The sequence below is a fragment of the Armigeres subalbatus genome, chromosome 1, assembly GCF_024139115.2.
Source record: "Armigeres subalbatus isolate Guangzhou_Male chromosome 1, GZ_Asu_2, whole genome shotgun sequence".
Taxonomy (NCBI): Eukaryota; Metazoa; Arthropoda; class Insecta; order Diptera; family Culicidae; genus Armigeres; species Armigeres subalbatus.
Window position 1 is genome coordinate 65,317,273 of NC_085139.1, and position 27,792 is coordinate 65,345,064.

The window sequence follows — 27,792 nt, forward strand, 5'->3', positions numbered from 1 at the left end:
TTTGCTTGTCGCAATGTTCAGAGACGACAAAAACATCACAATATTTGTATTAATCAGTTTACAATGCTTTGAAATGAACATTTTAAAAATGATTTTTGTTTCAAATTTGAAACATTTTCCAAATATGAAGCATTTACCCGACATTAGGACGATTCAAATCGTTGACACTTTTTCAGTAACTTCATTCACAACAACTTTGTATAAAAGAAAGAAAACTTTCGGCATTCCAACGCAACAACCGGATCCAAAGAAATGACAATCCCACGCATGGTACCGCCGATATCGATCAAATCCTTCCACCGAAAAAAAAGCGAACCATCTCCATCTAAACCATAATCGTACCCACTTCACCCACCAGGTGGTCACTTTATCCTTTCCGCCTCCGGTTGCGTCTATGAACCGGAACAGAATTTTCGCACCTTTGTTTGTAGCCCATCCGGTTGGATACTGTTTGATTTTTGCCTTTTCCGTGCAACAATAATGTACTGAGAGACTGTAATTTCGCTTTAAAAGGTAGCTGATATGATTTAGTTTGAAGCATTTATATGATGTTTCATGCTTTCTGATTTCAACTTCTTCCACTATGAGCAGCAGGCAGTTAGCAATTAAGCAACGTTTGGTTAGTGCTTTAAAAGTTATAACGAAAACGGTTGTGTTGAACGAGTCTCTAGGTGAATGCATCAACGTTTTTTTTTCCTCCGGTAAGACACGTGTTTTGTGGCTTCCGCTGCCCAGCTACCCTCGATCTTCTCTTGGGTTTAGTTGTTAAGTCGTGTCGGTTTTACTTTTTTTTTTGAAAAGTTTTTCTGGCTGGGGTTCACACAGCCGGCATATTTTTTTGGATACAAGTATGCTTGTTCAGCGGATTCCATTAATTCGAAGCGGAAGGTAAGTTCGGAACAGAGGGGCCAACAATAGTAAAAATAGAAAACCTTTGCGATGGGGTTCCGCATAAATGGATTTCAACTGGTGCCGAGTTGATGATATAACTGGCGAGGGAAAACAATTTGAAAAAGGTTCAATCTTTTCGGTTTAACTGGTTCTTTGTTCCACTGAGTGGTTGTGTGATGTTTTGTTGTTTTGTCTCGATGTGGGTTCGATGGAATTTGGTTGCAAATAATAATGGTGAGTGTGGAATGTTTGATAGAAATTTTGTGTTTTAAACCAGTTCAGCAGAATTCAATGAAGCCGCATAGGAAAACTAGCATTTTTAGTTTGACAGCTACTAAACAATGAAAATAACAGTAATAAGACTTCTATTTGAGTGATTGTTCAGAATAACTGAGTTGAAATTAATAAACTGTTTTCATCCATTTCTGTGAATAAAAATAAAAGATTCAAAATAATCATTGTCGGTATCACACCGGTCATAGTAAAAAAAGAAAAGTGTACCTTGAGGCTTAAGAGAGTTCCTTCATTCAAGAGACAGTTGAAAAATGAACCTGAAATCACCTCCGAAACTACGAGTTCATCCCAGAAATCTAATAACTTCACTTCCATCCCAAGCGGATACGATAATTGAAGAACAAGTCAGGCAAAAAATCAGACCAAATCTCAACATGTGTCAAATGTTTTCGCCTGCCATGCAAATTTCGAATCCGCTCTTAATCAAACATGCCCCCGCTTCCCGTGCAACACTTCCCTCTCCCCATTCGCAGTCCTCTACCTAATCCGGACCCAAATCTTTTGTAATCGAAATGTGCACCGAGCACCATTAGTCAAGCGCAAATCAAATCCCATCGCATCCGCGTACGGTTCCGGGAAAATCTTCCACCACCTGAGAGAAGTGTGGGTGCACCAACTGCCCCCAGCTACCCGCTCCGTGCCGAACCGTGTTGAAAAGTTAGTCCCCGAAGGAAAGGGGAACCAAGCCAACCAAGCCAGTCGTTGGAGCAAATAAAAGTCACTTGATTTGTGCTTCGATTGTTATGCAAAATGTGCGCGATTTCTGTGCGACTGACTGCGGCCCCCGCGCGCTTGTCATCACACCGCCACGGCTTTCTTAACCCTTTTGGGTTCGGTCAGCCATATTGGTCAAATGCACAACGAGCAAAGTTGGTCCCGGGAGGACAAAAGTAACATAAATATTGCACTTTCAGGGAAAAATATTATTTAAATTAGAAATTAAAATTTTCCTAAGCTTCCGCCTCATAATTGGCAAACGGTGGATCATCGGTCAAGAAGGCATGAACCGATCGTATATAAATTCTGTCAGCAGTCTAAGTCCGTGAAATTATTATTGAAACATTTAAGGACATATTTTAGGCTGAGCTAAAAAAAACAACATTTGAAAATGGATGAACCATTAGATCAAAATGTCAGGTCGATGTATTAAGGTCACTCATCACGGAATCCAAGTTTCAAAGTGCTCGCGTCTTCGTGGGCACACCACTCGATACGGAGGCGGCGCACAACTGTCATTTTTGTTGATTTAGCTTTGCATGCGTAAAAAAATAGACAGTTGTGCGTTGCTTCCGTATCGAGTGGTGTGCCCCCGAAAACGCGAGCACTTTGAAACTTGGATTCCGTGGAAGAAGAAAGTATGGATGTATGTATGCAAGAAAGTATGGTGAATTTTTGGATAGATTTGATCACATTTCTGCGCAGTGGGACGCCCGGATAAAACAGTTTATTTTTCTGCGTTGGCAGGACACTCCAAAAAAAAAAAGACTATGTAATTGTGGCAAAGATGAATCGTACTTCAACGTGGTAGGACACCTACATGCAAGAGTATGTACCTCTGCATTGCATTGGTGAGACGTCCGTAAAAAGAAAGGTGTAATTATGAATCGGTTGAATCACAATTCTGCATGGGCCGATGCCTACATGTGAAAGTTTCTTCCTCCGCGTTAATGGCATGGGAAGTAATATAGGATCAGATGTAGAGGTGTGCGCTGCCACCGCCGACAGTTTTTCGCACGCCGCTGCCGCCGTTAAAAATTTGTCACGCCGCTGATCTATAATTTTCCACGCCGATTAAAATTTTTAGAGGAAACTCTTAAGATTCATTGGATTTTCCGTATAATTTCCAGATAGATCTTTACAACATTACGTTGAAACTCCAGAGAATTTTCAGGCTTTGGTAGGATATCTAGCCTGCAGATATTTGGCCGAGAATGTCATTTGGTCGAATGGGCAATTTGGTCAAAAGGACATTCGGTCGAAAGTGTCGTTCGGCAAAATTGGTCATTTTGGATATTTTCACTACAATAACTGGAGAATCTTTTGAATTTCGCCTAAAAAAATTGACGAACTTCCCCAGAAATTGTTCAAGTTTTTCCAGAATATTCATTTAAAAATTATTTTCAGATTTTCCATGGGAACTACTTTTAAGTTTCGAGAACTCTTTGGAATTACCAAGGAAAATTATTTGGGATTTACATGAGAATCTCTTCAGAGTTTTTACAGAAAGTTGTTCCAAATCTCTACAGAAAACTATTCGGAATATTCACAGAAAGTTCCTTGAATGAATTTTAAAGAATACTCAAAAGATTCTTTAAAATTCACACAAAAAATGTGACTACTGAAAGAGATGCTTTAACGTTGATTTCCCCAATCTAAATTAATCAAGACGGTTAGTTTTTTATCCTTTATTAGAGTGATTTTTTTTCGCAGGGAGAAGTTCATCATTAAACGGCTAGTTTGGCATAGCCAACTTTAAAACATCGGAAAAATGCTCGGTAGCCTTCTTTCAAGAGGCTCGGAAGCCTCCTTTCAAGAGGCTCGGAAGCCTCCTTTCAAGAGGCTCGGAAGCCTCCTTTCAAGCGGCTCGGAAGCCTCCTTTCAAGAGGCTCGGAATCCTCATTTAAAGAGGCTCGGAATCCTCATTTAAAGAGGCTCGGAAGCCTCCTTTCAAGAGGCTCGGAACCCTCCTTTCAAGCGGCTCGGAAGCCTTCATTCAAGAGGCTCGGAAACCTCCTTTCAAGAGGCTCGGAAGCCTCCTTTCAAGCGGCTCGGAAACCTCCTTTAAAAAGGCTCTGGAAGCCTCCTTTCAAGAGGCTCGGAAGCCTCCTTTCAAGAGGCTCGGAAGCCTCCTTTAAAGAGGTTCGGAAGCCTCCTTTCAAGAGGCTCGGAAGCCTCATTTCAAGAGGCTCTGGAAGCCTCCTTTCAAGAGGCTCGGAAGCCTTCTTTCAAGAGGCTCGGAAGCCTCCTTTCAAGAGGCTCGGAAGCCTCCTTTCAAGAGGCTCGGAAGCCTCCTTTCAAGAGGCTCGGAAGCCTCCTTTCAAGAGGCTCAGAAGCCTCCTTTCAAGAGGCTCAGAAGCCTCCTTTCAAGAGGCTCAGGAAGCCTCCTTTCAAGAGGCTCAGAAGCCTCCTTTCAAGAGGCTCAGAAGCCTCCTTTCAAGAGGCTCAAGAAGCCTCCTTTCAAGAGGCTCAGAAGCCTCCTTTCAAGAGGCTCAGAAGCCTCCTTTCAAGAGGCTCAGAAGCCTCCTTTCAAGAGGCTCAGAAGCCTCCTTTCAAACGACTCAGAAGCCTCATTTCAAGAGGCTCAAAAGTTTCCTTTCAAGAGGCTCGGAAGCCTCCTTTCAAGAGGCTCGGAAGCCTTCTTTCAAGAGGCTCCAGCCTCCTTTCAAGAGGCTCAGAAGCCTCCTTTCAAGAGGCTCAGAAGCCTCCTTTCAAGAGGCTCAGGAAGCCTGCTTTCAAGAGGCTCAGAAGCCTCCTTTCAAGAGGCTCAGGAAGCCTCCTTTCAAGAGGCTCAGGAAGCCTCCTTTCAAGAGGCTCAGGAAGCCTCCTTTCAAGAGGCTCAGGAAGCCTCCTTTCAAGAGGTTCAGGAAGCCTCCATTCAAGCGGCTCAGGAAGCCTCCATTCAAGCAGCTCAGAAGCCTCCTTTCAAGAGGCTCAGGAAGCCTCCTTTCAAGAGGCTCAGAAGCCTCCTTTCAAGAGGCTCAGAGCCTCCTTTCAAGAGGCTCAGGCCTCCTTTCAAGAGGCTCAGAAGCCTCCTTTCAAGAGGCTCCAGGCCTCCTTTCAAGAGGCTCAAGCCTCCTTTCAAGAGGCTCGAGAGCCTCCTTTCAAGAGGCTCAGAAGCCTCCTTTCAAGAGAGCTCAGAAGCCTCCTTCAAGAGGCTCAGAAGCCTCCTTTCAAGAGGCTCAGAGCCTCCTTTCAAGAGGCTCAGAAGCCTCCTTTCAAGAGCTCAGAAGCCTCCTTTCAAGAGGCTCAGAAGCCTCCTTTCAAGCAGCTCAGGAAGCCTCCTTTCAAGCAGCTCAGAAGCCTCCTTTCAAGCAGCTCAGAAGCCTCCTTTCAAGAGGCTCAGAAGCCTCCTCATTTAAGAGAGCTCAGAAGCCTCATTTAAAGAGGCTCAGAAGCCTCCTTTCAAGAGGCTCAGGAAGCCTCCTTTCAAGAGGCTCAGAAGCCTCCTTTCAAGAGGCTCAGAAGCCTCCTTTCAAGAGGCTCAGAAGCCTCCTTTCAAGAGGCTCAGGAAGCCTCCTTTCAAGAGGCTCAGGAAGCCTCCTTTCAAAGAGGCTCAGAAGCCTCCTTTCAAGAGGCTCAGAAGCCTCCTTTCAAGAGGCTCAGAAGCCTCCTTTCAAGAGGCTCAGAAGCCTCCTTTCAAGGCTCAAGCCTCCTTTCAAGAGGCTCAGGAAGCCTCCTTTCAAGAGGCTCAGAGCCTCCTTTCAAGAGGCTCAGAAGCCTCCTTTCAAGAGCTCAGGAAGCCTCCTTTCAAGAGGCTCAGAAGCCTCCTTTCAAGAGGCTCAGGAAGCCTCCTTTCAAGAGGCTCAGAGCCTCCTTTCAAGCAGCTCAGAAGCCTCCTTTCAAGAGGCTCAGAAGCCTCCTTTCAAGAGGCTCAGAAGCCTCCTTTCAAGAGCTCCAGAAGCCTCCTTTCAAGAGGCTCCAGAAGCCTCCTTTCCAAAAAGGCTTAGAATCCTCCTTTCAAGAGGCTCAGAAACCTCCTTTCAAGAGGCTCAGAAGCCTCCTTTCAAGAGGCTCAGAAGCCTCCTTTCGAGAGGCTCGGAAGCCTCCTTTCAAGAAGCTCGGAAGCCTCCTTTCAAGAGGCTCCAGAAGCCTCCTTTCAAGAGGCTCAGGAAGCCTCCTTTCAAGAGAGCTCAGGAAGCCTCCTTTCAAGAGGCTCAGGCCTCCTTTCAAGAGGCTCAGGAAGCCTCCTTTCAAGAGGCCTCAGAGCCTCCTTTCAAGAGGCTCAGAAGCCTCCTTTCCAAGAGGCTCAGAGCCTCCTTTCAAGAAGGCTCAGAAGCCTCCTTTCAAGAGAGCTCCAGAAGCCTCCTTTCAAGAGAGCTCGAAGCCTCCTTTCAAGAGGCTCAGAAGCCTCCTTTCAAGAGGCTCAGAAGCCTCCTTTCAAGAGGCTCAGAGCCTCCTTTCAAGAGGCTCCAGAAGCCTCCTTTCAAGAGGCTCAGAAGCCTCCTTTCAAGAGGCTCAGAGCCTCCTTTCAAGAGCTCAGAAGCCTCCTTTCAAGAGGCTCAGAAGCCTCCTTTCAAGAGGCTCAGAAGCCTCCTTTCAAGAGGCTCAGAGCCTCCTTTCAAGAGGCTCAGAGCCTCCTTTCAAGAGGCTCAGGAAGCCTCCTTTCAAGAGCTCAGAAGCCTCCTTTCAAGAGGCTCAGAAGCCTCCTTTCAAGAGGCTCAGAAGCCTCCTTTCAGAGGCTCAGAAGCCTCCTTTCAAGAGGCTCAGAAGCCTCCTTTCAAGAGGCATGAAGCCTCCTTTCAAGAGGCCGGAAGCCTCCTGTAGCCTCCTTCAAGAGGTTTGGAAGCCTCCAGTGTGACTGAAGCCTCCTTTCTGAGCTCAAGAGTGCTACCGGAAGCCTCCTTTCAAGAGGCTCAGAAGCCTCCTTTCAAGAGGCTCAGAGCCTCCTTTCAAGAGGCTCAGAAGCCTCCTTTCAAGAGGCTCAGAAGCCTCCTTTCAAGAGGCTCAGAAGCCTCCTTTCAAGAGGCTCAGAAGCCTCCTTTCAAGAGGCTCAGCCTCCTTTCAAGAGGCTCAGGAAGCCTCCTTTCAAGAGGCTCCAGGAAGCCTCCTTTCAAGAGGCTCAGAAGCCTCCTTTCAAGACTCCAGGCCTCCTTTCAAGAGGCTCCAGGAAGCCTCCTTTCAAGAGGCTCAGAAGCCTCCTTTCAAAGAGGCTCAGGAAGCCTCCTTTCAAGAGGCTCAGAGCCTCCTTTCAAGAGGCTCGGAAGCCTCCTTTCAAGAGGCTCAGAAGCCTCCTTTCAAGAGGCTCAGGCCTCCTTTCAAGAGGCTCAGGAAGCCTCCTTTCAAGAGGCTCAGGAAGCCTCCTTTCAAGAGGCTCAGAAGCCTCCTTTCAAGAGGCTCAGAGCCTCCTTTCAAGAGGCTCAGAAGCCTCCTTTCAAGAGGCTCAGGAAGCCTCCTTTCAAGAGGCTCAGGAAGCCTCCTTTCAAGAGGCTCAGAAGCCTCCTTTCAAGAGGCTCAGGAAGCCTCCTTTCAAGAGGCTCAGAAGCCTCCTTTCAAGAGGCTCAGAAGCCTCCTTTCAAGAGGCTCAGAAGCCTCCTTTCAAGAGGCTCAGAAGCCTCCTTTCAAGAGGCTCGGAAGCCTCCTTTCAAGAGGCTCAGAGCCTCCTTTCAAGAGGCTCAGAAGCCTCCTTTCAAGAGGCTCAGAAGCCTCCTTTCAAGAGGCTCAGAAGCCTCCTTTCAAGAGCTCAGGAAGCCTCCTTTCAAGAGGCTCAGGCCTCCTTTCAAAAAATTCAGAAGCCTCCTTTCAAGAGGCTCAGAAGCCTCCTTTCAAGAGGCTCAGAAGCCTCCTTTCAAGAGGCTCAGAAGCCTCCTTTCAAGAGGCTCGGAAGCCTCCTTTCAAGAGGCTCGGAAGCCTCCTTTCAAGAGGCTCGGAAGCCTCCCTTTAAGAGGCTCGGAAGCCTCCCTTTAAGAGGCTCGGAAGCCTCCCTTTAAGAGGCTCGGAAGCCCCCTTTCAAGAGGCTCGGAAGTCTCCTTTCAAGAGGCTCGGGAGCCTCCTTTCAAGAGGCTCGGAAGCCTCCTTTCAAGAGGCTTGGAAGCCTGCTTTCAAGAGGGTCGGAAGCCTCCTTTTAAGAGGCTTGGAAGCCTCATTTAAAGAGGCTTGGAAGCCTGATTTCAAGAGGCCTCTTCCCAAGAGGCTTGGAATCCTCCTTCCAATAGGCTTGGAAGCCTCATTTCAAGAGGCTTGGAAGCCTACTTTCAAAAGACTTATGCTTATTTTTATTCACAGCAAAAAAAATGAATGCAAAACTTCAAAGGGGTATCTCTCAAGCAAAACGCTGAGAACCGCTGGTCTAGACCACTGTTCATATCTGACAAAAGATTTGATCTTATTTATATTAATTACTGGCTGTCCTCAGCTGGCGAACTTTATTTCTCCCAAAATTGATAAATTCACAAAATATTAGTATCATGTCACATAACATATATGCATCATTGCTATGAAATGTGGTTCATCTTCGATTTTGGAACACTAGCGAACCTACTGGTGGAAGTCAAGCTTTACTGAACAACGAGCATGAGACAGAGCAGCAGTGCATGCTTTTCTGTCGTTTTCTTTCACTTTGGGTATACAGGCCCTCCCATTCGTCGATTGTTAGTACAGTTGATACACAGTGAACTGATTTTGAAAACGGTAATTTGTTCTATGTTGTCTATCTGTTTTGTGATCATGTTCATGCCCCCTCCTCTTCTTCCTTAGGGGGAAGTCTTGAACAACCATAGAATCATTTCTTGTCTTCAAAAACCTCCACGTGCTAAATTTGATTCTATTTGCATGATTAGTTCGCGAGTTATGCAGAAATTTGTATTTCATTTATGTGGGAGCCTTTTCCAGAGGAGGGAGGGGTCTCGAACAATTTTAAGAACCTTCCCCGGCTCAAAAATCTCTGTATATAAACTTTTATGCCGATCGCTAGTTTCAGAGCCTGTAAAGGTCAGACAGAGGGGAATTCATTTTTAAGTGTATACATTGTTTAGGTGGTTCGCAAAATCCACGGCAAGAATAAATAGAGCCCGCCTCCACGAAAAGCCAACAATAGAAAAATGACAATTCTACTCCTATTCTCATCCAAATCGCTTTAATCGTGTGCCTTGACGGTGAATTTTATATAACTTTTATATTTATTATATAACGTTAAATCGTATACATATAAAAATGGATTTTTTTTAGCGTTATCATTTTGTTTGCAACAGCCATTGTGAATAGGCTTTGTGCACAAATTACGTAACGCAAAAAATTAGGGATTTTGAACCCCCTCCTTAGTACGTCGAGTCAAGAAGACGGCTTCACAGTTGAGGTCGAAATACTATCTGCAAAGACAACAAAACTTAGTGGATTTAAATGGAAAGTACTAAACTAGTCTTAGACGTTTGAACAAGTAACATATGACTAGACTCCCCTCCTTCAATTACGTAAAGCTCACTGAGAGAACCCCTCTTTCTTTTGCTCAACTGCTATGAAAACATCACAAAGGTTTATTTTCATTTTAAGCAGGACATGTAGGATTATTGCAAATTGCGTATCTGATTGTGCAATTTTTTTTGAGGTCAACAGAATTGCACTGCGTTTCCTCAGCATCAGAACAAAACGCTCGTCGCCAAAGGGTTAGCCCCGCCGTCACACGTTTAATGCCTCCCATCTGGAGAATTCCCGCGCCACGTGTAAATCCCTATAAATTTCATCCGATTGCAATTCCAATCGCAGCGCCAAAGGACGGTTCGCGGTGTGGGGGTTGAAATCGTTTCATGTTGGATGATGAGACCCGCTGATAGCGGGGAAAACGACGCCAAGAGGATTAAGAATGCAAATGCAGTGCATAGCAATGGTTGCAATTTATGGTCCTTTCGGAACAAATCGGAAGAAGAAGGTGCCGAAGGGTTGATCCCGTTTCCCATCCCGGTTCGATAGATCGATAGTAGGAAAAAAGGTACTCGCTGATTAAATGCACAAAGAGCACGATTTGGCGGTGGAAATTAATCTGCGAGTGGCCGAGCTTGATTGCGATTCCAGTTCAAAATCATGTGCTACTGAGGGATGCTGTAATCGCCCCGGTCATTAATTTGAAACCCGTTTAGGGGTATTTGGCGTACTTCTGAAAATCTAACTACATACGAGCTAGCATTACAATGACCATGGAAACGATACTGTCAGGAAGTCTCCTCGACATTTTATCAATGCAGAAAGTTCTGTTGTGACTTAAAGCTTCAACTGAAATCGACCCGTTATTAATTTGGCATGTGAAAGCTAATCATTCATCATCTTTAAGTATGTTAGCCAAACATACCAACCGACTCGAAACGCACATAACAAATTTATCCATTTCAATTTGTCAAACAAATTTTCTCCCAAATAATTCTTCCACATCGGAACAGCTTTCCACATTCCGTTCGAAGTACGAACCAAACAGAGCGCTCGAATTTACGACTTAGAAGCACGCCTTTACTGACTACCAACCACCAGTCCCAGATTGCTGTCTGCTTTCCGCCGCCCGACTGCACTCCTACACTCCTAATTTCAATCGCCCATCAAGTCCACTCGCTCCATTAGGCACCAATCGAAGAGAAAGAACATCCGGGCCCGACTGTGACGTGCAGCAGTAAAGCCCGCACCGAGAATGATCTAATCCGATATCATCGGATCCTCCTTATACGGAGGCCTAAGCAGCAGTGTCGTTCACTGATGCCCAAGCGGCTCTCCACCAACATCGCCGCCGGATGTCCGGTTCAATGAAAATTGTCCGGAAAAAAAATTCTGGGAAAATAATGTTCGATCCGGGGCCCTTTTTCCATTTCTTTTGCTGCTAACTGTTGGCTTTATCATGTATCGGGGGCAACACTTGAGTTGAGTATGTATGTTGGGTTTTCTGAATCTTATTTGGTGGCTCTGATTTGTTTCTTTTTTAAACAGTTTATCACTGAAATACGTTTTCGTCTATGTATCATCATTCATCATGAACAGGGCGGCGTGGAAAAGAAGTGATTAGTCGCTCACCACGGCGAGTTCCAATAGATTTCCTTCCCAACTAACATACTATTCCTTTCCAGTGCGCTCATGGAGACGCAGAGGATTCCTCAGACTTTTGATGCAATGAGTGTCGAACTAATTTTCATCCCCCTATCCTAATTGACTGTGAGGACGTTACTGGCATCGTTATTGGTCTTGAATTAAAGAAACTTCTAAGCTCGTACAGTGAGAATAGTTTTGAAATGGATTTGGATTGGATTTGGATGGGCTTTGGATTGGATTTGGATGGGATTTGGATTGGATCTGGATTGGATTTGGATAGGATTTGGATGGGATTTGGATTGGATTTGGATTTGGATTGGATTTGGATTGGTTTGGATTGGTTTGGTTGGTTTGGATTGGTTGGATTGGTTTGGTTGGTTTGGATTGGTTTGGATTGGTTTGGATTGGTTTGGATTGGTTTGGTTGGTTTGGTTGGTTTGGATTGGTTTGGATTGGTTTGGATTGGTTTGGATTGGTTTGGATTGGTTTGGATTGGTTTGGATTGGTTTGGATTGGTTTGGTTGGTTTGGATTGGTTTGGATTGGTTTGGATTGGTTTGGTTGGTTTGGATTGGTTTGGATTGGTTTGGTTGGTTTGGATTGGTTTGGTTGGTTTGGATTGGTTTGGATTGGTTTGGTTGGTTTGGATTGGTTTGGTTGGTTTGGGATTGGTTTGGATTGGTTTGGATTGGTTTGGATTGGTTTGGATTGGTTTGGATTGGATTTGGATTGGTTTGGTTGGTTTGGTTGGTTTGGATTGGTTTGGTTGGTTTGGATTGGTTTGGATTGGTTTGGTTGGTTTGGATTGGTTTGGATTGGTTTGGATTGGTTTGGTTGGTTTGGATTGGTTTGGTTGGTTTGGATTGGTTTGGATTGGTTTGGTTGGTTTGGATTGGATTGGTTTGGATTGGTTTGGTTGGTTTGGTTGGTTTGGATTGGTTTGGATTGGTTTGGATTGGTTTGGATTGGTTTGGATTGGTTTGGTTGGTTTGGATTGGTTTGGATTGGTTTGGGATTGGTTTGGTTGGTTTGGATTGGTTTGGATTGGTTTGGGATTGGTTTGGTTGGTTTGGATTGGTTTGGATTGGTTTGGATTGGTTTGGATTGGTTTGGATTGGTTTGGATTGGTTTGGATTGGTTTGGATTGGTTTGGATTGGTTTGGATTGGTTTGGATTGGTTTGGTTGGTTTGGTTGGTTTGGATTGGTTTGGATTGGTTTGGATTGGTTTGGTTGGTTTGGATTGGTTTGGATTGGTTTGGATTGGTTTGGATTGGTTGGATTGGTTTGGATTGGTTTGGATTGGTTTGGATTGGTTTGGATTGGTTTGGATTGGTTTGGATTGGTTTGGATTGGTTTGGATTGGTTTGGATTGGTTTGGATTGGTTTGGATTGGTTTGGATTGGTTTGGTTTGGTTTGGATTGGTTTGGATTGGTTTGGATTGGTTTGGTTGGTTTGGTTGGTTTGGATTGGTTTGGATTGGTTTGGATTGGTTTGGATTGGTTTGGTTGGTTTGGATTGGTTTGGATTGGTTTGGATTGGTTTGGATTGGTTTGGTTGGTTTGGATTGGTTTGGATTGGTTTGGATTGGTTTGGATTGGTTTGGATTGGTTTGGATTGGTTTGGTTGGTTTGGATTGGTTTGGATTGGTTTGGTTGGTTTGGATTGGTTTGGTTGGTTTGGATTGGTTTGGATTGGTTTGGATTGGTTTGGATTGGTTTGGATTGGTTTGGATTGGTTTGGATTGGTTTGGATTGGTTTGGATTGGTTTGGTTGGTTTGGATTGGTTTGGTTGGTTTGGATTGGTTTGGATTGGTTTGGTTGGTTTGGTTGGTTTGGATTGGTTTGGATTGGTTTGGATTGGTTTGGATTGGTTTGGATTGGTTTGGTTGGTTTGGATTGGATTTGGTTTGGATTGGTTTGGATTGGTTTGGTTGGTTTGGATTGGTTTGGATTGGTTTGGTTGGTTTGGATTGGTTTGGATTGGTTTGGATTGGTTTGGATTGGTTTGGATTGGTTTGGATTGGTTTGGATTGGTTTGGATTGGTTTGGTTGGTTTGGATTGGTTTGGATTGGTTTGGTTGGTTTGGATTGGTTTGGATTGGTTTGGATTGGTTTGGATTGGTTTGGTTGGTTTGGATTGGTTTGGATTGGTTTGGATTGGTTTGGATTGGTTTGGATTGGTTTGGTTGGTTTGGATTGGTTTGGTTGGTTTGGATTGGTTTGGATTGGTTTGGATTGGTTTGGATTGGTTTGGTTGGTTTGGTTGGTTTGGATTGGTTTGGATTGGTTTGGATTGGTTTGGATTGGTTTGGTTGGTTTGGTTGGTTTGGATTGGTTTGGTTGGTTTGGTTGGTTTGGATTGGTTTGGATTGGTTTGGATTGGTTTGGATTGGTTTGGATTGGTTTGGATTGGTTTGGATTGGTTTGGATTGGTTTGGATTGGTTTGGTTGGTTTGGATTGGTTTGGATTGGTTTGGATTGGTTTGGATTGGTTTGGATTGGTTTGGTTGGTTTGGATTGGTTTGGATTGGTTTGGATTGGTTTGGATTGGTTTGGATTGGTTTGGATTGGTTTGGATTGGTTTGGATTGGTTTGGATTGGTTTGGATTGGTTTGGATTGGTTTGGTTGGTTTGGATTGGTTTGGATTGGTTTGGATTGGTTTGGATTGGTTTGGATTGGTTTGGATTGGTTTGGATTGGTTTGGATTGGTTTGGATTGGTTTGGATTGGTTTGGATTGGTTTGGATTGGTTTGGTTGGTTTGGATTGGTTTGGTTGGTTTGGATTGGTTTGGATTGGTTGGATTGGTTTGGATTGGTTTGGATTGGTTTGGTTGGTTTGGATTGGTTTGGATTGGTTTGGATTGGTTTGGATTGGTTTGGTTGGTTTGGTTGGTTTGGTTGGTTTGGATTGGTTTGGATTGGTTTGGATTGGTTTGGATTGGTTTGGATTGGTTTGGTTGGTTTGGATTGGTTTGGATTGGTTTGGATTGGTTTGGATTGGTTTGGATTGGTTTGGATTGGTTTGGATTGGTTTGGATTGGTTTGGATTGGTTTGGATTGGTTTGGTTGGTTTGGATTGGATTGGGATTGGTTTGGATTGGTTTGGTTGGTTTGGATTGGTTTGGACTGGTTTGGTTGGTTTGGATTGGTTTGGATTGGTTTGGATTGGTTTGGATTGGTTTGGATTGGTTTGGATTGGTTTGGATTGGTTTGGATTGGTTTGGATTGGTTTGGATTGGTTTGGATTGGTTTGGATTGGTTTGGATTGGTTTGGATTGGTTTGGATTGGTTTGGATTGGTTTGGATTGGTTTGGATTGGTTTGGATTGGTTTGGATTGGTTTGGATTGGTTTGGATTGGTTTGGATTGGTTTGGATTGGTTTGGATTGGTTTGGATTGGTTTGGATTGGTTTGGATTGGTTTGGATTGGTTTGGATTGGTTTGGATTGGTTTGGTTGGTTTGGATTGGTTTGGATTGGTTTGGTTGGTTTGGATTGGTTTGGATTGGTTTGGATTGGTTTGGATTGGTTTGGATTGGTTTGGATTGGTTTGGTTGGTTTGGATTGGTTTGGATTGGTTTGGATTGGTTTGGATTGGTTTGGATTGGTTTGGATTGGTTTGGATTGGTTTGGATTGGTTTGGATTGGTTTGGATTGGTTTGGATTGGTTTGGATTGGTTTGGTTGGTTTGGATTGGTTTGGATTGGTTTGGATTGGTTTGGATTGGTTTGGATTGGTTTGGATTGGATTTGGATTGGTTTGGATTGGTTTGGATTGGTTTGGATTGGTTTGGATTGGTTTGGATTGGTTTGGATTGGTTTGGATTGGTTTGGATTGGTTTGGTTGGTTTGGATTGGATTTGGATTGGATTTGGATTGGATTTGGATTTGGATTGGATTTGGATTTGTATTGGATTTGGATTGGATTTGAATTGGATTTGGATTGGATTTGGATTGTATTTGGATTGGATTGGATTTGGATATGTTGAAATGCTTCAAACATTATTGGAAGTCTTTGGTGTTTCAACTTTAATTCATTTACAATACGAATTATTTGGTTGAGTAAACAATTAAGATATTTCTATTTCAATAATTTGCCTCTCTACTCAATTCTGATTGAGACAACCTGTTTATTATAATTTTTCTCATATGTTATATAAATTAACCATACAAAGTTTATGTAACTCATAAGAGTTCTTTAAAATTACTGATAAAAAGTTTAAACATCCAACTCCAAATATTTTACAAAATATATTCTACTTACTTGATAGTTCCACACGAGAGCCGGTATAGTTGCAGTTAGAATCAAATATATTTTAGTACCTACTTTTTTTAGTCTAAAACTTCTCTGAAATTCCTCAGCAATTACTCTTGAATTCATCTTGTTTTCTATTATTTTGACATCCTTTATAACATGTCTATGTTACAGCAAAGCTCTGTTGTTTTCTCTCGTTAGGTGAAATGAATTCACGGTGAGATGATTTCTTAGAGCCGCAATTCCGCCTTGAGGTTCTCAGTAATCTCCGAAGATGCCATTAGCATGGAGGTAAACAATTTACCCAAAAATAGATCGTTTCACTTGATACCGGCATCGAACTCCAAACCCCCACCCGTTCCAAACGAACCTATTTCCGGCTTAACCGACACAACCGGTTCCAAAATTAGGATCCCTTAAAAATTTACAAGTCATTCTCCCCGGAGGCCACTTGAAGATGGGCTCCAAAACAAATTAGGTAGACAATGCCGTCAGATAGGAGCGGGAACATTCTTGGCCCAATAAAGTCTATTTTTTTCTATTTAGGAGAAAGTTGATTCGTGTCGAACTTCCATGTAATTTGTCGCCCCCGACCGGATCGGTCGGGTCGTCCCTGTGCTCTTGTCATCGATAAAAGGGTCCCTATTAGTGGCACCTAACCTTTTTGTGTCCGAATAGACGTGGCGGCACATATTAGCCGATGGAGAGACGGTTTGATTTCCCAACAGATTGGCTCTGAGGCGGCCGGTCTCGGTCGGTTGTCGGCGATATATTCGCACAAACAACTTTATTCGTCCGGCAACGATGAGCGTTCGAACTTTTGGAAGCCAACGACAAATTTGCTGCTCTTTGTATCACTGGTACTGAATTGACTGGAATAAATCAGCCTTCGCTACCCTGGGGAGCCTTAAAGCCGATGTAGTAAAGAGATATGAGTTCACGTGAAGTCGGACGCTTCCAACTTGAAAGATGAGCTGGACTTTGGTGAAAAGTCAATTAACTGTGATGAAGCGAGCCATTTCAAGCCATTTAACGCATTTATGCTCATAGAGAAAAAGGTAGCTGTTTAATTCACTTTGTAGGGTTGCTTTCAGCGATGCCATGCTTTTCCGCTGGTAGGTAAGATGGAGATAATTTGAAATTCAACGAGCCATTTGGATTAAGAAGAGTTGTAATCCATTAGCGGCTTTTTCTTCGTTTAAATGAGTTGAAGTTTCAGATTATGGAGCTCTTGAAGAAATTATCTCAAATGATGTGCTTTAACGACACCGGTAATGCTCTTCGACGATTAGTTAACTTCTGCGATGCTTTTAAAATGTTACACGCTTTCACAACAGCACTTCACGTGTCGCTTACCTGAAAAGAGAAGATGGAGAGAACATGTTTTAGTTAATTTAAAAATCTGATAGCGGGCAGAAGTTTAATAAAATTCAATGTTTGTCCCGTTAACCTACAACCTTCATATCGAATCAATCGACCCAGTTTACGCTAAATTATTATCAAACGACTTCATGCAACAACCGTTGATTGGCTCCATGCGCTTGCATTCAATCGAGTGGTTTCGAACGTAGCATGGAAAACCAACAGAGAATATCAATTAGATTGTACAAACAGGTATTACATAATTCAGTGGAGACCTTGAAGGCTAACGTCGACTGGCGTTGCCATCCTAAATTCAATGGGAGAGATGGTGGGCCCAAATGTACCCGAATGTTGTTTTAATTTCTGTGGTCACGATGGTCACTGAATTGTAATAAACAACTTAACGTGGATAGGAAAAAATACCTCAGATAGGTGTATCCATTTCATTTTATATCAACATTCGGTATGGAATTCAAATGGTTTGTTCACTGGTTTCTTTTTGATCCCACTGGTTTCCAGTCTGCAGAATTTTAAAGTATCTCATCTAATGTTTTTTCTGCATTCTCAGTGATTTGAAATAAGTGGCAAGCAAAGAAGCAAAGATGCTTAAAAGAAGAAGACCTATAAAATCTCATAATGTCATTGTACTCCATATAAATTTTGAATTTTTAATGAGACCACTGATTTTATGATGGAGTTGGAGCATTTTGTTCCAATTGCTTCCAGTTTTAACAAAGTTTGGAACCTCCTCCATCTCACCTAGCAATGAATCAAATCGTGTAGTGATTGATACATCCCCACTGCACAAGGCATGTACGGCATCCTTCCACTTTATAATCCATTCGATTCGATTCGAAAGGATTCAGTTCGTTGATTTATTTTTAGTTTCACACCCAGCTCCTACTCCTACACCCTCCATATGTACAAAGCGTCCATTTCGGTTTTCATTGTTTGCAATGTAAACATGGCTAATAAAATTCATGTCCCTTCGATTTGGTGTCGTTGGTTAGGTCGTGTCGCCAACTGTTCAATAGGGTGTACAAAAATAATGTAATATTGGCCAATGCCAAACATTAAACTAAACATTTTTAGGAATTTTATTATATTCTGGAGGCTTGTGTAATCGAACACAACGTTCTCTTCTTCTTCTTCTTCTTTTTTCAATTACAAGAAATCAGCACCAGTAGCACCGTTAGGGGCTCCATACACGCTCCGACATATTGTACAACTTTGACTCCGCTCCCAAGTTAGTCCGACCAATTCAGTCTCTACAACCGTCTGACCACGGTATACAGAAAACAAGGTAGGCTCGTTAGAAAAATGACACTTCGAATGTGACGCATGTTTTATCGCCACATGTTGGAGTACAAAAGTAAGCATGCTGCGACCGTAGAGCATCGTCTCGGTCCAGCTTGTGCGAAGATAGCAGTGACGTCACATGTTTACATTCAAACTGAATGTTTACATACGTGATGAGACTGCCTTGTTTTTTGTATGCCGTGCGTCTGACGAACAGTTGTTCCAACAAAAACAATAATATCAGCAAACGTCATTTTTCTAGTGCTTGTGCTGATGGTTTTGATGCTTCCCCATGGAATTTCCGACCATTGCATTGACGACATCATTGTGGCTAAACTTGAAAGATCCTGAAAATCCGTAAAAATGGTCAATTATAACCTATTGATGTTGAAACCTGAATATGGAATTGATGTTGTGATTCCCAACACGGGCCACCCGATGGTCCCAGGGAAGATTCGGAACATCTGCAAAAATGGTTAATTCAATAATTTCATTGTAGAGCGCAGGGATTTTTAGAACCACTTCTTTTCGAAGTGTGTAATTGTTGTGAGCCATACACGGAACATGGTGACCACCGGGTGGTCCCCTGGAAGAATATCCGTAAAAATAGACAATTCGTACAGACCGCCGGGATCTTTTAGAACCATTTGTTGTCAAACTTTGAGTGTGGAATTGATGTTGTGAACCAGACATGAACCATGGCCATCGGGTGTTTCATCACCAAATCCACTTTTTGTCGTATCCTGAGTATGGAATTGATGTTGTGATAAACAAACGGTTTTTGGTGCTGATGGTTCCCGGAAAGATTCGGAGCTTTCGTAACAATTATCATTTATCATAGCGCGGGTATTTTTCCAGAACCATTTGTTGTCATTTTATAAATTTGGAGTTTGTGTTGTGGCACACACATTGTCCATTTTTGCCAACAGATGGTTCTCTGGAAGATCTAGAACGTTTATTTCCCATTCGCATTATTTCGGATCATCCTTCAGAACCACGCGGTGGCTACAATTGCCCATTGGAGTTGCAACGCAGCTCCGTAATGCAGAAGCATCGAAGCAACCATTGCTCGAATGTCAGTTAATGTTTAATTAGCCTTAATAAATTACTTCCTATCAAATTACAGCTGAAGACAGACGTGTATGATCAACTACCAATAGGTTATGGGCCCAGCAGTCGAATTGAGACCGGTGAATTTTGAAGATATTTTTTTTATTGAAGAATCGGACAATCGTTTGCGAAGCTCAACGGTACCAATTACGACAACTGGAGTTTCCGTATGAAGCTGCTTCTGGTCAAGAAAGAACCTTGGACCGCCGTAAAGGATAAAAATCCTGAACCGTAAACCGCTGCCTGGAAAACAAAGGAGGAACAAGTGCTGCTGGACTACGCGTGGAAGACAATCAGTTGGTACACATTAGGAAGGCCAAATCTGCTGCCGAATCATGGGAAGGCTTGAAAAATTCTCCGTGAAGCGCAAGGTTTGTCGATTAAATTTGGACAAGAATGGGAACATGAAAACTCACATTTCGGCCCAGACGATTTTTTTGCGAGAAGCTGAACGATGTGCAGCCCAACAACATGCTCGATGACCAGTGGATGGTAGCCATTCTGCTGAGCAGCCTTCCAGAGGAATACGAGACCCTCGTTGCCGCTCTTGAGGTCACGGTGAAAAAAAGATCTGATTCTGAACCTGGTGAAAGGAAAGCTGATCGATAAGTGGCATAAATCGGATCAAGATGAACGAATAATTGGAGACCACATTGCAAGTAGCATCGAAGGTGGATTGTGACAGGTGCTTTTTTTGCAAGAAACCATGCCATATGAAGATCCATTGTGAAAAAATTCAAGGCCTGGAAAGCGGATAAGAAAAAATAATCCAAGGTAACCAAGCAAGAGAAAGTCAATAATGTGGTGAAAAATACGACCAGCCGTGGAACTGTGCCGGGGAGTGGCGACAGAAGTGGCGCTCAAATTATGAGAAGAGAACTATTGCTTCAGTTGCTGAGTTAGAAGGAGGGTTGTTCGTGATCCGTTCATACAAGGAGTCTGCATCTTAGGCGAAATCTGTGGACCGATGCACACGAAAAACATTGGAGGGCGGAGATATTTCCTGACGTTTGTTGACGACAACAGCAAATATACGGTCGTTTACGTTCTGCGTACTAGACAAACTACGTACTACGTACTACGTTCGAAGTACTAGAGATGCTGGAAGAGTAAGTCGAAATGGCGAAAACCCAGCTCAACCAGAAACCAAAAATTCTGCGATCTGACAATGCATGCAGGTGAGTACAGTGACAAGCGTGTGAAAAGCGTATATGAAGCGGAACGAGATTGTTGGCCAGTTCACTGCTCCATTTACTCCGCAGCAAAACGAAGTGGCCGAGCGCAAAAATCGGTACTTGGTGGAAATGTTGTATGCTGACTGACGCCAACATGGATCATCGATTCTGCGGAGAGACGGTAGTTACAGCCAATTACCTTCAAAATCGCCTGCCTTCTCCCTCAATCTCCGGTACACCATATGAACGATGGTTTGATAAAAAAAATAGACGATGCTAAAATAGAAGAGTTGGTGATTCCATCAAGCATCGAACCAACCATCGAACCAGATGAAGTCCAATCTGATGACGACGAAGAATGGGAGGATCCAGTGGATGAAGAGCTACCGAATGAAGATCAACCAGATGACCTGCCAATCCGAAGTTCTGAAAGGATCAATCGAAGTAAGCCACCTGACAGGTATGCGTACGTTGCTGAACCACTGGTTCATGAGGAGCCGATGTCCAGTTCCCAAAGTAACTAGTGGAAGAAGACGATGTTGGAGGAAATAGACTCAATCAGTTCCAACGACACTTGGGACCTGGTAAACCTTCTGTTGGGTGTAAATGGGTGTTTAAGATTAAACGGGACCAGAATGAGAAAGTAATCTGGTTCAAGGTGCGGTTGGTAGCTTAAGACTTTAACTACCGGCACGGTCTGTCAAACTACGTTGCGGACCCTGATGCCTGTTGCGGCGAAACAAAAAATGATTGTCAAACAGACGGCCTTTTTCCACGGCAACGTTGAGGAGATTTTCATGAGACAGCCCAACAATGGTCCGTGTGTGGGTCTCAATACCAATTCCATACATAATTATGGATTCCAACAACAATTCCACACTCAGGGTTCAACAAGATATGGTTCTAAGAAATCTCGGCGTTCCACGATGAAATCTACGAATCGTTCATTGTTTGTCTTGGATCTTCCATAGGACCACCCGTATGCCAAAATGATTCGTGTATGGGACACAACATTAGTTCCATACGATAACAATAGGTTTTAAAATACGATGAAATTTACAAAAAGACTATTTTTACGGATATTCCAGATCTTCGAAGGGTGGCCATAATGGTCCGTGTGTAGTTCACAAAAAAAGTTCCATATTCAGGGTTCAACAAGAAATGGAGAAAATCCCGGTGCTTCACGATGAAATTACGAATTGACCTTTTTACGGATGTTTCTGATCTTCCAGGGGACCATCCGGTGGTGACAATGGTCAGTGTATGGTCAAAACATCATTCCCATACTCAGGGTTCGACAACAATTGGATTTAAAAAAAAATCCCGGTGCTCTTGAATATTGTGTAGGTGGAAACCAGAAGAGTTGAAAGCAACAGTTTTGTACAACAACACAGCACACAATGTATCTTGGTTGTACAACATTTGACTCCGCCCACCTGAAGTCTGAGCAAAATCGAACGGTATTGATTTCATCCGACGAACTTCACAACTTTGAAATCGTCTGTCCAACAGTCGTGCAACTTCCCCACAGATGGTCCGACTTTACTCCGACCAAACCAAATTTTCTGGGGGTGGAGTCAAAGTTGAACAACATGTCGGAGCGTGTGTGAATGAGTAAACTTTAATGCTCCCGGAACTGTCCTCCGTGCAAAACAAAAATAGTAGCCCTGAGTCGCTCACGTTTTCTCCAACTATGAGAAATCAGCAGCAGTGGCGCTGATACATTTGCCGGATCGAGGCAGTGAGCAAAACCAAATGCCCGACCGACTAAACCAAATGCCCCCGGAATACTCCTTATTAATTGTGTGAAGTAATCCGCTTCGACAGCGCGCAATGACTTCTGTGATTGATCACCACCGTTCGTTTCGCATCCAACAATGAATTAACCAAAGTGACCACCTGCACAACATTAGAAAACAACAGGACCAGTCCCTGTAAAATTTAGTCCTATTCTTTTCTAAATTTTATCAAGTGGTAAGGAGCTAGGATAGGATGTGACAATTCAATTGAGGTCTCCAAACAGATTTTACCAACACTATCACAGAGTGATTTTTTTTTGCTGCACACTGAATCAAACTGAAAATTATTATTTTCACCTAATGTCTAGTTCAAATTTGCGATATTTTTCTTACGTGTTTCCACGCATTGTTTGTTGTTTTCTAACAGCAAACAAGAAAAATATAACAGTTCTAACAGCAATCAAAGGAAAATTTTGAAAACACAGCACCAACACTGATGGGGATGGAGAGGGCTATTGAGACTGCCTTGTTGATTTTTAGTCGGTTGCTGTGACGAGGTGGTCTGCAGTACAACCAGTTTAATTTGGTACAAAATCTTTTAAATATCACTAGGATAGGATGTGACAAGTAGTCAGTAAAAATCGTACCGATTTGCTGTCACAATCGTACCGGTTGCTGATTGGTTGAAAATGACAATCGATTACTTCGATTGCTGGCGGCTCGTTTTCCGTAGGGCAGCATGTTGTTAGCTTGGCCGTGTTGCAGGTTTTCAAAGTTGATATTAAGCAAAAGACGTAAATGTTTGAGTTCCAGCTTTTTGGTAAGAGAAAAATGTATATTGAACTGCAAAAGCCATATTAATTATTCTCAAGGGTTGTACAGGTTTAAAACTGTTGATATTAAGCATTATCATTCACCTTTCCGTCATTTTCGATCTCAAAGTCATTTTTTCAGTAGCGAAAACTTCTCTCTGTAAGTCTTTCACTTCTCTTACATAAATAGTGGATGGGACGGGAAGAAAAACATCAAATTTTGATACATGATATTTGGAAGATTTTGTACCAAATTACTTTGGCTGCACTGGCGACCACCTCGTCAGAGCAACCGACCAAAAAACAACAAGGCAGTCTCAATTGAGTTGTCACATCCTATCCTAGAAATATCATATATCGTAGAAAAGCGTAAATTTCTGCAGGTCAAATTTTACGCGCTGTTTATTTTTCATTATTTTTTTCTGTGTAGCGTTTGCAGTTAAATATAAATCAATTTTGAGCCATAAAACTCGAATTCTGACACTCACGTATATTGCTTAATATGTCTTTAGAAACCAGCAATGCGGCCAAACTAACAACATGCTGCCCTACGACAAACGCGCCGCCGCCAATCGAAGTAATCGATTGTCATTTTCCACCAATCAGCAGCCGGTACGATGGTGACAGAAAATCGATACGATTTTTAATAATCATTAAAAATCGTTCCGATTTTTTTTTTGGCACATCCAACCCAACAAGCAATGGTAGCTAATAGGGCGCTTATTCAAAAATCAAAAATTGACTTCTTCAGTTAGAAAACTAGCTTATTGAGCTAAAATTGTTTGTTTGGTATTGCGCTTTTTGCGCTTCATAAGAGTTTTGCGAGATTTTTTTTCTCACAGTCATCTTTTTCTCACACTCAATACACTCAAAAAAGTTTGATTTTCCGTGTATAATATTTGTGTGTGAGTGCTCAATCTGAAAACAAATAGACGTCAAATCATGGCGGGAATCGATTTAGTGTACACGCCTCCATGTGACTAACGAGTAATGGGTTATAATTGGGTAAATTTCAGTAACAAAAATCGATCAACCCGAAATGAGAGTGGGTGTGAGAAAAAGAAGCGGGCAAAACACAATATACACATAACTCTTCAAATTGGTGAAATCGGCAATATCCTAGGTAAAGAGATAGCGAATATTCGTGCAATGCCCTACTCAGGAAAGTAACAATCCGCTGTTCCAAAAACAAAAGATAAAGATAGCATCAGTGTTGCGAGCAAGGCAAATACATATATTATATGGGTTCTCAACGTAATGCATTAGTACGTTAGGAATTAGTACGTTAGGCATAAGCACGTTAGGCATAATTCTGGCTTCTTTATGTTGTGAGCTTTCCTTTGGATCCTTTTATGCTTAACGTCCATTATGCCTAATCAACACACTTATATCTATCGTAATTAGACTAAAAAAAAAACACTCCCTAAAAAAAAGAAAACTTCCATTAAAATTTAAAAAATTGCCAGTGAAGAAATCAGATTAGAAGCTTTACATTAATATAAAATGTTCCCTAAATTACGCAAAATTTCCATAAACAATTAAAAAATCCACGAAACGAAAACATATATAAAAAATCAATAATGAAAAAAAAAGTTTCCACTGCAAAAAAAATACAAAATTTCCCTTAATAAATGAGAATTAGCAAAAAAAACAATTACAAAATTTTCCGCAATTTTAATATTTTTTCCCACAAAAAAATAAAAAAAAACTCAGCTAAAAGCTAACAAGGGACCGTACATTAATTACGTGAGCAATTTTTCTGGAATTTTCAACCCCCCTCCCCCCATGTAAGATTTTTCCCATACAAATCATTTTTTTATTTATATGCAGTGTAAGAAAATGACAGACACCCTCCCCCCATAAGTGCTTACGTAATTAGTAGACGACCCCTAAGGACCAATAAAAAAATTAAAAAAATAATCCATGGAAAAATATGAAAAAGCCATGAAACAGAACATTTTTTCCATTTTTCCCATAATTTTCATTACTGTTCTCTTTTTTTATGGAAATTTCAGAATAATCACCGAGTTTGTTTACTTTTTACATTGTAAATAAAGTTTAAGACGGACAAAGTCAATCACATGTGACCTGCAGGTCCGTTCCATTCTCCTACTTTTTATCTTTCTCTATATTTCTCATGTCATAGCAATCACTAGAATTGGAAATGGACGTCCATACCGTTTCCTTTTCAATGCTATACTTAACTATTCTAGTCAGGGTCGAAATATGTCCCAGCCAATGCAGTGAAAAACATGGTCTTCGGTATATTCTACGGTTAATCTCGTCGTCGCCGTCGTGAGTGGGACTGTAGCGTCGAGAAAAAAAATCATTGCCGGCATCAACTTTCAATCTACAATTCATCCTCACCTCATACAACTCACTCTGACAGGCTGCTTTTTTGATGGGATAACCTTTGATGCCTTCTTCTTCTTATTGATCTAACATCCCCAACTGGGACATTGCCGCCTCGCAGCTTATTGTTCATTAAGGTTACTCCTGACGGAATCCAAGTTTCAAAGTGCTCGCGTTTTCGGGGGCACACCACTCGATACGGAAGCAACGCACAACTGTCATTTTTGTTGATTTAGTTTTGCTTCGTCGCAGCATGCGTGAAAAAATAAAAATGACAGTTGTGCGTTGCTTCCGTATCGAGTGGTGTGCCCCCGAAAACGCGAGCACTTTGAAACTTGGATTCCGTCAGGAGTGACCTTAAGCACTTCGATAATTGTTAACTGCAAGGTTTCTAAGCCGGGTTATCATTTTTGCATTCGTATATCATGATGATACTTTTATGCCCACGGAAGTTTCTATCCGAAAATGTTCTAGATCGGACCGGGAATCGAACCCAGCCACCCAGGTTTTATTTTGTAACCGCGCATCTTACCTCACGGATATGGAAGACCCCAACGTGATAGTAAGTGGCCCATTTGAATGCGTGGTGATTTTTTGTCATTTGCGGGGTGAATGTGTACATTTTACTGGGTGATGTGAGTTCTGTTGTTTACTCCTATCCCTCTTCGGGAATGGGAGATCGATTTCAAGGAAGGACGAAAATAAAAAAAAATGAACTAAACAAATATCTCCTTCGTCCAGTGCTGCCGAATATTTACAACCCTGATTCTAGTAGTAACTGCTAGAATTGGAAACGAACGAAAAAAGCTCATTTCCTACATTCGGATTGCAGTGGGCGAGTGATTGCAACATTCTTTTAACCCCCTTCCTTACATCGACTTGCATTCTGCCGTGGCAGTGTGACCTTACAAATGAGATCAGCAGCACTTGTACTTTGAAGGTGTGTGCTAGTCCCAAGCAAACATCTTTTGGTTCTCTGTGCAAGAACCAGGGTTTGCAGAAATCGCTCTCAATAGATAACGAACAACGATAAAAGAGAGGCAAAAACTGTTCCGAATCATAACAAGCCATGATAACAAATTTAGCAAACTTGTATACAAGTGCGAAAAAACAGAATCGGCAGAATCATTCTCTTTAGGATTCAATCCCTGGCAAGAACAGTTGATCTAGTCATAATAGAGTAGCAACTACGAACTACGGACAGTCAATCAAGCTCAAGTTTTACACTGAAAATGAAGTTTTCACTTCTGCGCTCGTCTCTCCCATCTAATGATGAAGTGGTTGGAACTGATGTAAGTATTAAGGATATGCGATAACACTCTTTTTCCTAACGACACGAAACACAACGAAATTTCAAATGTCCATGTTGATTCGAAACGAATCGAAACGAAATATAAATTTACTTTCAAGACTTCGAAACGATACGAAGTCGAGGTTCATATACACCCAGGTTTTTTTTAAACGGTTTGGTTTTAGTCGATTAAGACCTTCAACGTCAATGAACCAACGAGTTAACCCCACGAAAAAATTCACAAAAAATCAAAGAAAATTCAGGTGGTATTGAAAAACCTGTGAAAGTTTGGGTTAACCGAGAAATTAAAGAATTCCAACCGTGTAAAAAAAAACCTGGGTGTAATTCGAAATTTTATGAAACGAAACGAAATTTATTTTTTTACCGCGGAATTTTTATAGAATTGGTTTTACATTATGAACGTAATTCTGATTCCTTGAAGTCAAATAACTACTTTGCGACCAATATAGTTATAGTAACAGAAGAAGTAGTCTTTGATACATTGCCGCGTTCCCGTTGGCGATAAGGGAATTCCCCAGCATTAATGACGCTTTCAAAGGAATTCATCGTGAAGTGTGTGCTCCCGAATCTGATCAATTTTATATCAGTAAGTATATAAAAAAGAAACTGTGGGATTATTTTTGTGTTGGGATTCAAATTCTGTTAAAAACCTTACTTAACTTAAGAATTATGTAAATATGTAGAAGCATTCTTCATATTGTCTTATCAGCTTGATTTTATGGTATTGAGCTAAAAACCAGGAAATGAATGCATAGACTTTATTTTTATCTGGTGGGAAACTCATTTATATATCTACATCTGCCGAGCATATACGCAGATAGACAGTTATTAATAGCATACATTTGCTCACTAGAAGAATTCTCTGCACTTTTCTAAAATGCACAAAGATATGTGATTCAGATTGTATTTCTGAAATGTTTACGGGAGAAGTTGGCCAGGTATGAAGTAATAGTTTTTCTTTTCGCATACAAATAGTTGTACCAAAATGCTATCATTTCCTTCTAAATTCAAAAAGGCTCGGAAGCCTTAGCGAAAGACTTCACAAGGGTCCTAGGAATCCGCGCCACGGGTTTGTCGTAGAAGACGTTTTATAGAAGAAAACAGAACACGTATCTGTCGACACAGAATGGGATTATGTAGTAAGCATTAATAGATTTTTTTATAACATTAAATTTTGAAAATAGCTTTATGATGTAGTTCAGCGGTGCATCCAAAATTTTAAATAATACACGACCGCACGAGGCAGTATAGTTTAAGTTTAAATTTGTTTCGAAATTCCGCGTTAAAAGCTAGTTTTTTCTAGCTTTATAATTTAACGAAACGATACGAAATCAAGAAATCTGATTTCGCCATGCTCAAATTCCGCGAAATTCCGCGGAATTTCGTTTCGAACCACCTGAAACGAAATTTTCCGAAATTCCGCATATGCTTAGTAAGTATAAGAGGATTTTGGCATGAACGAATCTCTTTCT

The 27,792-nt window shown here is 41.9% G+C and overlaps 2 protein-coding genes across 2 annotated transcripts in view; one reads left to right on the forward strand and one right to left on the reverse strand.

Moving 5' to 3' along the window:
• LOC134226509 (uncharacterized) overlaps positions 1-27,792 on the forward strand; it is a 952,521-nt gene that overhangs the window by 409,346 nt on the left and 515,383 nt on the right. The gene's annotated exons all lie outside the window — the stretch shown is intronic.
• The window catches only part of LOC134208866 (uncharacterized), a 58,639-nt gene that overhangs the window by 1,423 nt on the left and 29,424 nt on the right, over positions 1-27,792 (reverse strand). The gene's annotated exons all lie outside the window — the stretch shown is intronic.